Source organism: Meles meles, chromosome 9 (assembly GCF_922984935.1).
Source record: "Meles meles chromosome 9, mMelMel3.1 paternal haplotype, whole genome shotgun sequence".
In the NCBI taxonomy this organism is placed as follows: domain Eukaryota; kingdom Metazoa; phylum Chordata; class Mammalia; order Carnivora; family Mustelidae; genus Meles; species Meles meles.
The window spans coordinates 3,071,648-3,086,782 of NC_060074.1; positions in this window are offsets into that span (position 1 = coordinate 3,071,648).

A 15,135-nucleotide genomic window follows, 5' to 3' on the forward strand; every position below is an offset into this window, starting at 1 on the left:
GCCAATCACACTTCTCCCTTTTATTTTTGTATTACTGAGCACTTTACTACCATGAATACAAAAGGAAAACCTCAGAATTCTAGAACAACATCTTTGTTTTCTTTATACATTTCAAGTTCTCAGAATCTGCCTACTAAATATTTTTAAAGTAAGTTTAAGTGAAATGAATTGCAGTATTGGCGTTTTGTAGATCAATACGAAAACTCAGAAGACCAGTCCGATCCATTATCCGGTGTGCTGATCCCTGACAACGTTTACACTGGCCTCAGAGGAATTAAGAAAAATGAAACATGCAGCCTTAAACTATTCTAAAGGCTCCTAGACCTAGAAGGCAAAGATCTTCATCTTTTTGTTCAGGAAAGACATGGCGCAGTTCCGTGTCCACGAGACGACCCGCCAGCCTCAGTGATGCTGGCCACGGTCTCTTGCCTTTAGTGAAACCGGAGCAGCAGGACGGACGGGGAGGCGGGTTGTGTGTCCTCGTAGCACTGATCCTGGGTGGAAAGTGCATTTGTGAGCAAATCGGGTACCGCCTAGCAACTGTCTCTAGGCAGAGGGGCCTGGGAGCCAGCCGTGGAGGCCTTCCAGGAGCCGCCAGCCTGCGTCTACCCGCTTCATAAGATACCTGCTTTGGATTATTTGGATCCCAGTTTTAAGGTACAGTTTTCCTTAGCAAACTCTTCGTACCAAATATTTTGCTTTTCAGTGATTGACACTAAGCCTGATAGGACTAGTTTCCGTGGCTCGCAAGCCGAATGGAGTGTGTCTGAGGTCTGGGGCGCCTGCGTCTGTCCGCCCCTTCTGGGCCTGCCACACTCTCGTCGGCCCGAGACGACCCCGGATTGACACCACCTCCGGAGCGTACGGTGTGGCATGACACAAACCGCAGGGTCTCTGAACTTGCAGCTCCTGCTGGGAAGCCTCCCCGCCCCCACCGCCCCTCCCGACCCGGGCTCGCCCCCGCCCCCCTTTGCAGCAGGAGCGGCTCAGCCGACCGCGGTGGAGCCGAGTTTCCAGAGGACGCGGGTTGGGCCGGAACGCGATGGGGGGCGAGGGGGGACCCGCGAGGACGAGTGTCTCGGGGACAAGAGGGCTCGAAGCCCCAGGAACGCAGGGAGGCCGCAGCCTCGTCCCGCGGGACCTCCTGCCCCCGGCGGTCCAGCCGCTCCGCTCCGGTCCCCGCTGCGGGTTCGGAGCCGCAGTCGTCGCAGGCGGCCACGCGCTGGGGTCAGCCGCGCCTCCTCGGGTCCCGGCTGCGCGGACGCCGCACCCCCTTTCCTTGCTCACCGCCCCGCGCCGGGCTCTGGCCTCCACCCCACGGGCCCTGCGACAGTTCCCGACGCAAACCCGCGTCCCTCGACCCCGTCGCGGGCCTCCCGTCGCGTCCGGGTCCTGTGACCTGCGGGGAAGCCGGGCCCGTCCCAGCCCCCACGGAGCCGCGGGGCGGCGGGGGCGGTGCGGGGCGGCGGGGGCGGCGGGGCGGTGCGGGGCGGCGGGGGCGGCGGGGCCGGTTCCAGCACCATCGCGAACGCAGTGGCTTTCCGCACCGGCCTTTTCCGTCGCGGGACGCACGCCCTGACCAGACCTCGCAGCGGCGGCGACGGCTGGGGGAGGGGCGAAGCGGCGACGGGTCGTGGGAGCCGCTCGCGGACGGACGAGTCCCAGGAGTCGAGGCCCAGCGCAGAGGACGCGGTCGACGGGACGACGGTCGCAGCCCGGACGGCGCGGGCCGGAGACGCCCCCGGGGCGGACGCAGCCGCGCACAGACCGGTCGGGGCGCGAGGTCGCGAGGTCGCGCGGTCGCCCCCGAGAGCCGTGCGACGCGGGGCGCCAGCTGCGCGTCGGTGAGAAGCGGAGACGTCCCCGAGGACGCAGCGGGGACACGGGAGTCGCGTGGCGAAGGGACCACATTCGCGGGGCCTCGCCCTCCAGCGTGCCTTGAGTTGACCGGACCACGGCCGGTCCCGGGTTCCCCCCCGAACTGCGGCGGCCCGTCCCCTGGCGGAGCGCAGCCGTCGCCTGCCTCGGGGCTCCCGCGGGCGCGGCTCCGGGCAACCGCAGCGTCTCGGAGCGGGGCGGCCTCGCGCGGGAACCTTACACGGGCCGCGCTCCTCCGCCACGACTCCCTGCGCGTCCTGCCTCGCCCACTCGGGCCGGGCCCCGCCGCGGCGCGGACGGGAAGGAAAGCCCCTCCGGCTAGGGCCAAGTCGTGGGGTCGCTCTGAGCCCCAGGAATCGGAGGCGATCCTGTAAGAAAAGAAAGGCCGCACCGAACATTACAGTTTCCCAAACATGCGAAATATTCATTGACTTTATCAAAATAAAAAGATGACTTGGAAACCCCATTCTGGCCCACGCCCGTCCACCTCTCCCCTCCCGCTGCCGCAGCATCATTTCTCTCAGCTCGGGCGTCCTCCCAGCGCTTCCGCGGCAGGTGCGCGAGCCCGAGCGCACGGTGGCCGCGGCCGCTGGCGTACAAGAACCGAAAATACAGTTTTACCCTTTACCTTTTCGAACGTGAACATGTGTCCTGGAGATGTTCCCAAGTCAGTAGTTGGTGAGGATGTTCCTTACTCTCTCTTGCAGATGCCTAGTTTTCTGTTGTCCACATGTCCCGTGACTCAGCCAACAGCCCCTACTGCTGCTTCTGTTCCAGTCTTCGGCAAGGGATATCCCAGCACAACTGTTGCTTCCCATTAGTACAAATAATGTGTGCATGTGTATATGTTATTTGTGATATCTATATCTTTATCTATATTGGGATTCCTGGAAATGAGATTATTGGGTCAAGAGTAAGTGTACCTGAAATTCTGGTAGATGTTTCCAGAAAATCCTTCCTGGTGGTTATTCCATTTCCTACTTCTACAAGCGGTGTTTGAAAGCGTCCGCTTCCGCAGAGACTCTCCTGCAGTGTGCTAGAGGACTTCTGAATTCTGCTAATCTGATAGTTAAGGAATTGTGTCTTGACAGAATATTAATTTGTATTCTTACCAGTAAAGTTTGGCATTGTCTCATATGTTTAGTGACAATTTTTTCCCGCAACCTATCCATTCGTATCCTTTGCCCACATTCATATAAAGTTGGTCTTTTTCTTTATTTCTAGAAATTTACATATATATACAAATATATATACATATATATAGAGAGAGAGAGAGAGAATGTAAGTATTCTGTGCTGTGAGTCACAAATGTCTTTCTTATTTTGTCATTTGTATTTTGATTTTGCTGTTGGTATATTTCTAACCTGCAGAAGTACTTGTTTTTGTGTTTACTTTTAACTGTCAGCCTTTCTGGACTCTGGTCTTCCCAAGGTTAAAATAAAACTCACCTACTGTTTTCTAATGTGTTTATTATTTCATTTTTTTACAGTTAAATCTATGATCCATGTGGATCTCTCTGCTTATCCTGATACGTAGCATGAGTATGGAATATGCTTTACTTTTTTCCAACTTGATTCCCAGTTTTTCCAACACTATTTATTGCAAAGACTATCTTTATGTTTGATTTGGTGTGCACTCTTCATTTCACACTAAATTCCTTTATGCATTCAAGTTTATTTCTGGACTTTCTGTTCGATTCCATTAGTTTATCTTTTCATAAGCCAATCCTGCACTTTTATTTTTTTACATAATGTTTATTTTATTTTAAATCTATTATACTTCACATCCAGTGTTACGTTAGTTTTAGGAGTACAATATAGTGAGTCAACAATCCCATACGGTACTCAGTGCTCATCATGATGAGTGTATCCTCTTGCATTCCCACCACCTCGTCCACACACCTACCTCCCCTCTCATGGTTTGGTAACCCTCACTTTATTCTCTGTAGTTAAGAGTCTGTTTTTGGTTTGTCTCTCTTCTTTCACTGTTCGGTTGTTTTCTTTCTTAAATTCCACATAGGAGTGAAATCATATGGTATTAGTCTTTCTCTGGCTTACTTTGCTTAGTGTTATTCTCTCTAGCTCCATCCATGTCATTGTAAATTCATGACATTTCATTATTTTATGGCTGAGTAATAGTTTGTTTTATACATGCACACACACACACACACACACACACACACACACACACACACAATGTCTCCTTTATCCATTCACCTACCAATGGACATATGAGTTGCTTCCATATTTCGGCTATTATAAATAATGGTGCCCTAAACATCAGTGTGTGTATATCTTTTTAAATTAGTGTCTTTATTTTCTTTGGGTGAACACCTAGTAGTGTGATTGCTGAATCATGTGGAAGTTCTGTTTTTAACATTTGAGGAACCTCCATACTCTTCTCCACAGTGGCTGCACCAGCTTGCATTCCTTCCGCAAAGGGTTCCTTTTTTTCTACAACCTCACCAACACTTGTTGTTTCTTGTATTTTTGATCTGAGCCATTGCAACAGGTGTGAAGTGATAGGTTATTGGGGTTTTTATTTGCATTTCCCTAATGAATGGTGATGTTGGGCATCATGTATCAGCCATCTGTGTATCTTCTTTGGAGAAACGTCTGTTCATGTCTTCTCCCCATTTTTAATAGGATTATTCGTGGGCATGCGTGCATGTGTGTGTTTGTGTGTGTGTGTTGAGTTGCATAACTTCTTTATATATTTTGGATACTAACCTTTTATCAGACATGTCATTTGCAAATACTTTCTCCCATTCACTACATTGTCTTTTAGGGTTTTTTTTTTCTTTAAGATTTTATTTGTTTATTTGACAGAGCAAGAAGGAGAGAGAGAGTGAGGGAGAGAGAGCATGAGCCAAAGGGAGAAGGAGAAGGACACCTTGCTAAGCAGGGAGCCCTATGCAGGGCTGGAATCAGGAACCCTGTCAACGTAACCTGAGCTGAAGTCTGCCATTTAACTGACTAAGCAACCCAGGCACCCCAAATGTCTTTTAGCTTTGGTGATGGTTTCCTTTGCTGTGCAGAAGCTGTTTATCTTGATGTAGTCCCAGTAGTTTAGGTTTGCTTCTATTTCCCTTGCCCCAGGAGACATGTCTAGAAAAAATGTTGCTATTGCCAATGTCAGAGAAATTACTGCCTGTTCTCTTCTATGATTTTTAGGTTTTGATTCTCACATTGCGGTCCTTAATCTATTTTGAGTTAACTTTTGTGTGCGCTGTAATAAAGTGGTCCAATTTCACTCTTTTGCATGCAGCTGTCCAGTTTTCCCAGCACTATTTATTGAAGAGCTGTCTTTTACCCATTGTATGTTCTTGCCTCCTTTATCAAAGATTAATTGACCATCTAATTGCGGGTTTATTTCTGAGCTCTCTATTCCGCTCTATTGATCGATGTGTCTTTTTGTTTTGGTACCATGCTGTTTTGATTGCTACAGCTTTGTAATATGACTTGAAATCTGGGATTGTGATACCTCCAGTTTTGTTTTGTTTTGTTTTCAAGATCTCTGTGGCTATTCAGGGTCTTTTGTGGTTCCATATAAATTTTGATTGTTCTAGTCCTGTGAAAAATGCTATTGGCATTTTGATAGGAATTACATTAAATCTGTAGATTGTTTTGGGTAGTATGGACATTCTAACAATATTTGTTCTTCCATAGGGTGCCTGGCTGACTCAGTCAGCAGAACATGCAACTTCCTTGATCTCAGGGTCGTGGGTTCAAGCCACACATTAGGTGTAGAGATCACTTTAAAAAGTTCTTTAAAAATGTATATTTGTTCTTCTAACCCATGAGCATGGAATGTGTTTCCATCTCCAAATTCTTTTATAGATGTTTTATAGTTTTCAGAGTACAAGTCTTTCACTTGTTTGGTTAAGTTTGTTCCTGGATACTTTATTATTTTTGGTGCAATTGCAATGGGATTGTTTTCTTAATTTCTCTTGCCGCTGCTTCATTGTTAGTTTATAGAAATGCCATGGATTTCTTTTTTTTTTAAAGATTTTATTTATTTAATTGACAGAGAGAGATCACAAGTAGGCAGAGAGGCAGACAGAGAGAGAGGAAGGGAAGCAGGCTCCCTGCTGAGCAGAGAGCCCGATGCAGGACTCGATCCCAGGACCCCGAGATCATGACCTGAGCTGAAGGCAGCGGCCTAACCCACTGAGCCACCCAGGTGCCCGCCATGGATTTCTGAACATTACTTTTATATCCTGCAATTTGATTGAATTCATTTATCAGTTCTAATAGTTTTTCAGTGGAGTTTTTAGGGTTTTCCATATAGAGTATCATGTCATCTACAAATAATGAAAGTTTTACTTCTTCCTTCAATTTGGGTGATTTTTATTCCTTTCTCTTGTCTGATTGCTGTGGCTGATATTTCTAATATTATGTTGAATAAAATTGGTGAGAGTGGATGTCCTTGTCTTATTCCTGATCTCTGGGGGAAAGTTCTCAGTTTTTCACCATTAAGTATAATGTTAGCTGTGGGTTTTTCATATATGGCCTTTATTATGTTGAGTTATGTTCTCCTTAAACATACTTTGTTGAGGATTTTTTTTTAAGATTTTATTTGTTTATTTGAAAGAGAGAGAGAGAGATCACAAGTAGGCAGAGAGGCAGACAGAGAGAGAGAGAGGGAGGAAGCAGGCTCCCCACTGAGCAGAGAGCCCGATGCAAGTCTCCATCCCAGGACTCTGAGATCATGACCCAAGTTGAAGGCAGTGGCTTAACCCACTGAGCCACCCAGGTGCCCCTGTTGAGGATTTTTATCATGAATGGATGTTGTCCTTTGTCATATGGTTTTTGTGCAACTATTGAAATGATCATATGGTTTTTATCCTTTCTCTTGTTAATGTGATGTATCATGTTGATTGATTTGTGAATATTGAACCACCTTTGCGTCCTGGGAATAAATCCCACTTGATCATGGAGAATGACATTTTTAAGGTATTGTGGGATTCAATTTACTAATATTGAAGATTTTCACAACTATGTTCATCAGAGATATTGGCCCATACTTTCCTTTTTTGTAGTGTCTTTATCTGACTTTGGTATCAGGGTAATGCTGACCTCATAGAATGAATTTGGAAACTGTCTTTCCTCTTCCATTTTTTGGAATAGTTTAAGAAGAAAATTTTTTTTAAAAAAATATAAGTACTTTCTCCGATTGACTTATTTCACTAAGCACGATACCCTCTAGTTCCATCCACGTTGTCGCAAATGGCAAGATTTCATTTATTTTGATGGCTGCATAGTATTCCATTGTGTATATATACCACTTCTTCTTTATCCATTCATCTGTTGATGGACATCTAGGTTCTTTCCATAGTTTGGCTATTGTAGACATTGCTGCTATAAACATTCGGGTACACGTGCCCCTTCGGATCACTATGTTTGTATCTTTAGGGTAAATACCCAGTAGTGCAATTGCTGGGTCATAGGGTAGTTCTATTTTCAACATTTTGAGGAACCTCCATGCTGTTTTCCAGAGTGGCTGCACCAGCTTGCATTCCCACCAACAGCGTAGGAGGGTTCCCCTTTCTCCGCATCCTCGCCAGCATCTGTCATTTCCTGACTTGTTAATTTTAGCCATTCTGACTGGTGCGAGGTGATATCTCATGCTTAGTGCAATAAGTCAATCGGAGAAAGACAACTATCATATGATCTCCTTGATATGAGAAAGTGGAGATGCAACATGGGGGCGTTATGGGGGTAGGAGAAGAATAAATGAAACAAGATAGGATTGGGAAGGAGACAAACCGTAAGTGACTCTTAATTTCACAAAACAAACTGAGGGTTGCTGGGGGGATGGGGGTTGGGAGAGGGGAGTAGGGTTATGGACATTGGGGAGGGTATGTGCTATGCTGAGTGCTGTGAAGTGTGTAAACCTGGTGATTCACAGACCTGTACCCCTGGGAATAAAAATACATTATATGCTTATAAAAAAATTAAAAATAAATATTTTTTTTAAAAAAGAGAAAAAAAATATAAGTACTCCATGCCCACCATGGGGCTTGAACTCACAACCTTGAAATTACGCTCTACCAACTGAGCCATCCAGGCACCCCTCACTCTTCTTTAAACATTTGATACTATTCACTGGTGATGCTGTCTGGTCCTGGACTTTTGTCAAGAGTTTTTTGATGGCTGATTCAATTTTATTGCTGGCAATTGGTCTGTTCAAACTTTCTACTTCTTCCTGATCCAGTATGAAATGATACATGTTTCTAGGAATTTATCCATTTCTTCTAGGTTGTCCAATTTGTTGGCGTATAATTTTATACTCTTCTCTTCTATTCCTTTGTAGTTCTGTGGTGTCACTTGCTATTTCTCTTTCATCTCTAATTTGTTTCTTTCCGCTCTCTTTCTCACACTCTCTTTTTTATCAACCTGGCTAAGGGTTTATCAATTTTGTTATCTTTACAAACCAACTCCTGATTTCATTGCCAGCTTGTTGTTGTCGTTTAGTTTTTATGTCATTTATTTCTACTTTAATCTATATTATTTCCTTCCTTCTACTGGTTTGGGGTTTTTTCATTCTTCTTTTTCTTGTTCCTTTAGGTGTAAGGTTAAATTGTCCATTCAATGTTTTTCTTGCTTCTTCACATAGGCCGGTATTACTATAAACTTCCCTTTTAGAATAGATTTTGCTGCGTCCCAAAGCATTTGGACTGTTGTGTTTTCATTTTCATTTGTGTGCCGGTATTTTATTTCCTCTTTGATTCCTCGGTTGACCATTCATTGTTTGGTAGCATATTGTTTCACCTCCTTGTATTTGTGCTCTTTCCAGATTTTTTATTATGGCTGATTTCTGGTTTCATAGTGTTATGGGCTATGCACAGTATGACTTTGATCTTCTTTAATTTGTCGAGACTTATTTTGTGGCCCATTATGTGATCTATGCTGGAGGCTGTTGCAGGTGTTGTTGAAAAGAATGTGCATTCTGCTGTTTGGGATGGAGTGTCCTGAATATATCTGCTGGATCCATTTGGTCCAGTGTGTCATTCAAAGCCACTGTGTCCTTGTTGGTTTTCTGTTTGGATAATCTCTCCATTGATATAAGACGGATGTTAAAGTCCCCTACTATGGTTGTGTTCCCATTGATTACTTTATCTTTGTTATTAAAAACTTTGTTTTTTATGCATTTGAGTGCTCCCAGGTTAGGCGCATGAACACTTAAAATTGTTATATCTTCTTGTTGGATTGTTCCCTTTATGATTATATAGTGTCCTTCTTTGTCTCTTGTTAGTCTTTGTTTTAAAGTCTATGTAGTGTCCTTTTTCTCTTGGTACAGTCTTTTGTTAAAAGTCTATTTTGTCTGACAAAAGTATTGCTACCCCAGCTTGCTTTTCACATCCATTTGTATGAAAAATACTTCTCTATCCTTTCACTTTCAAACTTCAGGTGTCTTTAGGTCTGCAATGAGTCTTTCGTAGGCAGCACATAGATGGGTTGGGTTTTTTTTTTGTTTGTTTGTTTTTTTTGTTTTTGTTTCGTTTTTTTTGGGTTTTTTTTTTAAGATTTTTTTTTTTATTTGACAGACAGAGATCACAAGTAGGCAGAAAGGCAGGCAAAGAGAGAGAGAGAGGGGAGAAAGCAGGCTCCCCACGGAGCAGAGAGCCTGATGTGGGGCTTGATCCCAGGATCCTGGGATAATGACTGAGCTGAAGGGCAGAGGCTTTAACCCACTGAGCCACCCAGGCGCCCCGCTGGTTTGGTTTTTTAATCAGTCACCCTATGTCTTTTGATTGGACTGCTTAGTCGATTTACATTCAAAGTAATTATTGATAACTATGTCCATACTGCCATTTTATTACTTGTTTTGTGTTTTTACAGTTCTTCTGTGTTCCTTTCTCTTGCTCTCTTGTGTCAATTAGTCGGCTTCCCGTAGTGACATACTTAGATTCCTTTCTCTTTATTTTTTGGCTTTCTGTGACTGGTTTTTGACTTGCAGTTGCCATTTGGTTTATATATAACGTCTTCTGCACTTAGCAGTCTATATTAAGTTGATGGTCACTTAAGTTTGACCCCATTCTTTACTCTTCTGTGCTCCATGTTTCAGGTGTGTGGTGTCATACGCTACAATCTTTTATTTTGTGATTCCCTTGACTGATTTTTACAGATATAAAAATATGAATACTCTTTTACTGCTTCCTAGGTCTCTTTTCCTACTTGTGGTCAGACCGGCCATCGGCCCCTCAGCCCACTGCTGGGCCCCAATCGGATGGCTGTGTGTGGTCATCTTTGCCTCTCTCCAGGGCAGGAGTGACTTTGGAGTCGTGCTAGCCCCTGTCAGGGCTGCTTGCACATTACTAGGCTTGTGATACTATTTTGGACAGTATCTTACCTTCCTTGTGAATTTTTACCTTTAGCACTGAAGTTTGTTAAATTGCTTTTTGGTTTGAATTCTATATTCACTGATATCAAAACCAGGGCCCGTGCCTTCCGTGTATTCATGTTTGCTCATCCTTATCTTTACTGAGTGGCATTGCCTGAGGAGTATCTCTTATTTACAACATGGGGCTGAGTTTGGCTTTGCCATAACAGTATGACTTCTATCGTGCACGCAAACCCCCAAAATCACATTTTCTTATGTTCCACTGACCAAAACAAGTTACACAGTTGAGTCTAGACTCAAGGGGTAGGGAAATAAACTCCACTCTCAGGGAGAAGGTATAAAATACTGTGACCATTTGGGCAGGGACTAGGTCCACTCCAGACAACGATGTGGACTGTCTGTGAGGGAGCTGAGAGGGAGTGGAGAAGAGCTATACACCTGCAGGCAGATCTCTCACCTGAGACCCTTTTCCAAGGCTTACTTAAGAATCCATGCACACAAGTACTAGAAGAGAAAGCCAGCATTTTAACATGCGCTCCCCATCGTACATCGATGGCTGCTCAGTAGTAGCCCCAGAAGCAGGGACAGCCAACCCAGAGGACTACAATTTTTTACAATCAAAGGAAGAGACATTTTTCTCTCTCCCTTCCCCCACTACTTTTGCCCCAAATACAGAAGAGCTAGAAAGAGGATGAGGAGGTCTGTGGGAGCCAGACCCTTGTCCGTCCTCACTCTAAGCTGACAGAGCCATGTTTTAGCCCAAGTTAAGGGAGGATAGGAGAACCGTCAATAAGAATTTTGTATTTCTGATCATTGGAAATGGCTGAATGGCTGTAGAATCAGGCCAAGAGCATTAAAGGAGCCCCTTCACAACAGAAAAGAGGAATTTAACAGCACAGAGAGGATAGAGAGGACAACGAACAAGAAGCAGAGATGGAAGACGTGGGAGAGAAGGTGGCAAGTCAACGGAGCCAAGTCCTCAAGGAAGCTGAACGAGTTGGAGGCAATGGAGTCTTGAACAGGAGGAGACAAATTTCATCCTCCAACAATGGAGGAAAAACTTTTAAGAAATGGTATGAACACAGGGGCTCCTGCACACCGGAGTCTGGAAAGCTGGTAACTTCAATTTTCTTAATGAAGTAGGAACTGAGGATGTCTGATGAGAATGAGGACAGCTTGAATAATGAAGAAAATTTAGAATGTTCTTTGGAATACTACTGTCAAAATTGATCTAAGTTGGATAAATAAAAATAAATTACTTTTTTTCTCTACTAGCAACAAGTTTTAAAAGAAAGAAAAAACCCAAAGGACTATCTGAAAAAAAACAAAAACAATAAAATGTTACGTAAAGACATCAATGTTTTTAGATATACTACTAAAAAACTTGAATTCTCCCAAAATTAAGCAAATGTAATACAATTCTAATTTAATTGAATAATATTTGGGAGGAATTGGATAAAGTGATCTTAAAGTTTATATGAGATAATAAATGTAAATAAGACTAGTGAGGAATGACTTGCCTTATAAGATTAAAGCATGTCACAACCTGTTTATAATGGCTTTGGTTTGGGCTTAGAAAGAGGCAAGTCAGAGGATAGAATAGAGAGAGCTCAGAAATAGATCCCAGTACATGTGGTTATTTGATATATAACAAAAATGGTATTTCAGTTAAAAGTGGAAAGATGGGTTATTTTTAAAATGGCGCTGACCTAACAGCCTATTCATCTGGAAAAGAGTATTTCAAAGTAAATTCCAGATTGATTAAAGAAAAGGAGGAAGAAATAATAGGCTTCATATGCACAGAAATATCCCTCAAGTTGTTGATAACCCGAGATAGGGCTGAGAAACTATGAAAAAAAAAACCACACATAAGTTATAATTTTAATCCATTTGCAAAGGATCAGATGTCAACCTAAAGGAAATGAATATTGCACTTCAATAAAAATTTAACTTTGAAAGAGGAAATAATAACTTAGGGGAAATGACCTGAAGTACATGATAGAGATACATCTAAACTATATGAAAAGTGCTTACAAATGGATAAAAACCTAAATAACCAAAAAGAAAAAATGGACTAATGAGATTTGGACAAAGCAAATGCAGGAGGCCAATAAGCACGAACTCATGCTCAGCCTTGCTGGGAGTTCAGGAAACGCACGTGAAACCAGCATGATACATCTCCACATAGCCATTAGATCAGCCATTAGATCAGCCAAAATAAAAAGTGGGACCAGCTCTCACTGAAGAGATTTGGGGAGAAGGATATTCTCGTGCATGTGGAAATGCCAACTGTTTCAGCCTTTTTGAAAAGAAATCTGGATTAAAATCCACCGCATGGAAAGACGAGTCACTGCTGAATGCGACACCCATATAATTCTGTGTGTTGTGACATTGCTTGTACTAGTCAGAGACTGAAAACAACGGAAGTGCCCACAGGAAGTCAATGACTATGCACATTATGTCCCCACATCCTGTAGTATTAGGCAGCCATTGAAAGAAGTAAATTAAACTCTTAAGAAGCATACCCCAACGGGCGCCTGGGTGGCTCAGTGGGTTAAGCCTCTGCCTTCAGCTCAGGTCATGATCTTAGGGTCCTGGGATCGAGTCCGGCGTCGGGCTCTCTGCTCAGCGGGCCCCCCCCCTCTCTGTGTGCCTCTCTCCCTACTTGTGATCTCTGTCTGTCGAAGAAAAATCTTTAAAAAAAAAAAAAAAAGCACACCCCATGAGCTAGGGACTCGTTTGATCCTCATGACAACCTTATGAAGTAGGTGGTAGCGATTTTACAGTGAAGAAAATGAAAACGCCATTTTTTAAGTTACCCGAGGCCTTACACAACTATATTCAAAATTACTGTATTTTTTTCCTTATGCTCATTGAGTTAGATTTTCAGAGTACTTTTTAGTATGAAAATATTAATATAGAGAAGTATCTATAGTAAGATCTCATTATTATAAAAACAAATGACCACCTAAATTTTGTACACACACACGCACACCATGGCATGCTCTATATGTAGAATGTCTGTATACCAGAAAAGTGTGGAGGGCTACACATGAGGCTGTTAACATTATTCCTTATAGAAGAGGCAAATCTACTATTCATAGTAAAAGAAAATTATGTAAGATATAGTCCTATACAACTATTTATGATAGAATGACTTTCTGAGAGGAAGAGTGGATGCTACAGGATTTTCGTTTACCTTGTTTTTATGTTTAATTGTATTTTTTTTAACGAACATGCATGATTGAGGAAAGAGAAAGCTATATCCATTGGGGAGATCTATAATCACAAGAAATCTATAAATCCACCTCGAGATTATTTCTCCACATCTCTAGAACTTAAAAAGTTAATGCTAACAGGAGAAAGCATAGTGATAATATACAAGACTAGCATCTAAGTACCCAGTCATGGAAGCAGAACTGTAGCAGAAGTTAGATCTGACCTGCGTTTTAGAATGTGTGCAAACCCTTCAAACCCTTACGTATGACATCACACTTAGAAATTTTTTACTCTAAAATTTTACAATTTTTTTACACAAATTAATGTGAAGCAAATCAAACTGTGTTTCACGTATTGAGCAGGAAACCAGTAAGAATTTGTTTTTATAATCTATATAACTATTTATATATTTTAGATGAGTTTTATGACACACAAGCTGTAATCACCTTATTTTTTAACATTGTTGATAAAATTGGAAATTCCTGAGGCGATCCGCAGTCTTATCACTGAAGACGTTTTCCTTCCTGATTCTGTTCTGCCTGGACAAGGGCACCGCCAGGCTGGAAAGGGAGGGCGGACGCAGGCCTGGAAGTCCAGCCGCCGGGGGACGGTGTGGGCGAGGCCGAAATCAAAGCATCCCGGAGAGGAGCCCACAAGGCAGCCGCCTTAACAGGCGGGGGAAATGCTCACGTTGGGAGACTGCAGTGGGTGCAGAATCTTCCCTTCCTTCGTAGGGAGGCCTCAGGGGAAGGGCTGTCCTGGGGAGGGCCAGGTTCCCATGGGGCCTGGAGCTGCAGAGACTACTAGGGCAAGATGAGGTGTGGGATGGCGGTTCTCAGGGCCGCGGCGAAGGGGCCACGACGGCGCACAACGGTGGGACTCACGGGGCGGAGAACCAGAGGGCGAAGGAGCGACAGGGGTTAGGCTTCTGGCTTCCTCCCTGCAATGAAAGCTACGATTAGAGGCCACTGGCCTCCACCCAGTTTGGTACAATATTGGTGCTGTGACTGCCCGAGGGTCCCAGGGGGTCTGACCGGTCTGGGGTTTGTGCACAGGGGCCTGTGACCGTCCTGGGGCTGGAGGGCAGGACCTCCTGCTGGGGGGTGGTGACCCTCCTGGCTGAGTCTGTTGTGCGAGCTGCTGGATTCCCACTTCTGTATACATCACCACTAATGATGGTATTTTGGGGGAGGACAAAACATTCACTCTTTGGTCATGAACTAAACTGCTTGGACTCCATTTGGACTTCATTTGGACTCCATTGGACTCCATTGGAGTCCCAATTGGAACCAATAGGGTTCCATTTCTGGAACCTTGGGTTCTTTCCATCACATTCAGGATGTGCCTGTTGTGATCCGGGAAGCAAGGGGTCCTGGAGCGACGCAGTTCTCTTGTCGGTTCTCTCATACTTGGTTGGGGTCGGGGGGCTCACTCCTTTGAGGTCCTTTTGTTTGGTGAAACTCAGCGTTCCAAGTTCTCTTTCCCCAAGGCCCGGGGCTGACTGAGTGCCCGGTAGCCCACGGCTCTGGCCAACAAGATGTAAAGCCATAGAGCTCGCCAACGACACTCAGTATCTAGGACTGAGAGATCACTTTCAGGAAAAGAGCTGAATTCAGTGACTCCCAAACCGAGACTCTTGGCAAATGCGGTGAAATGTCAAGGAAGCCCGTGAGGAAAACGTGAAAAGGTCCC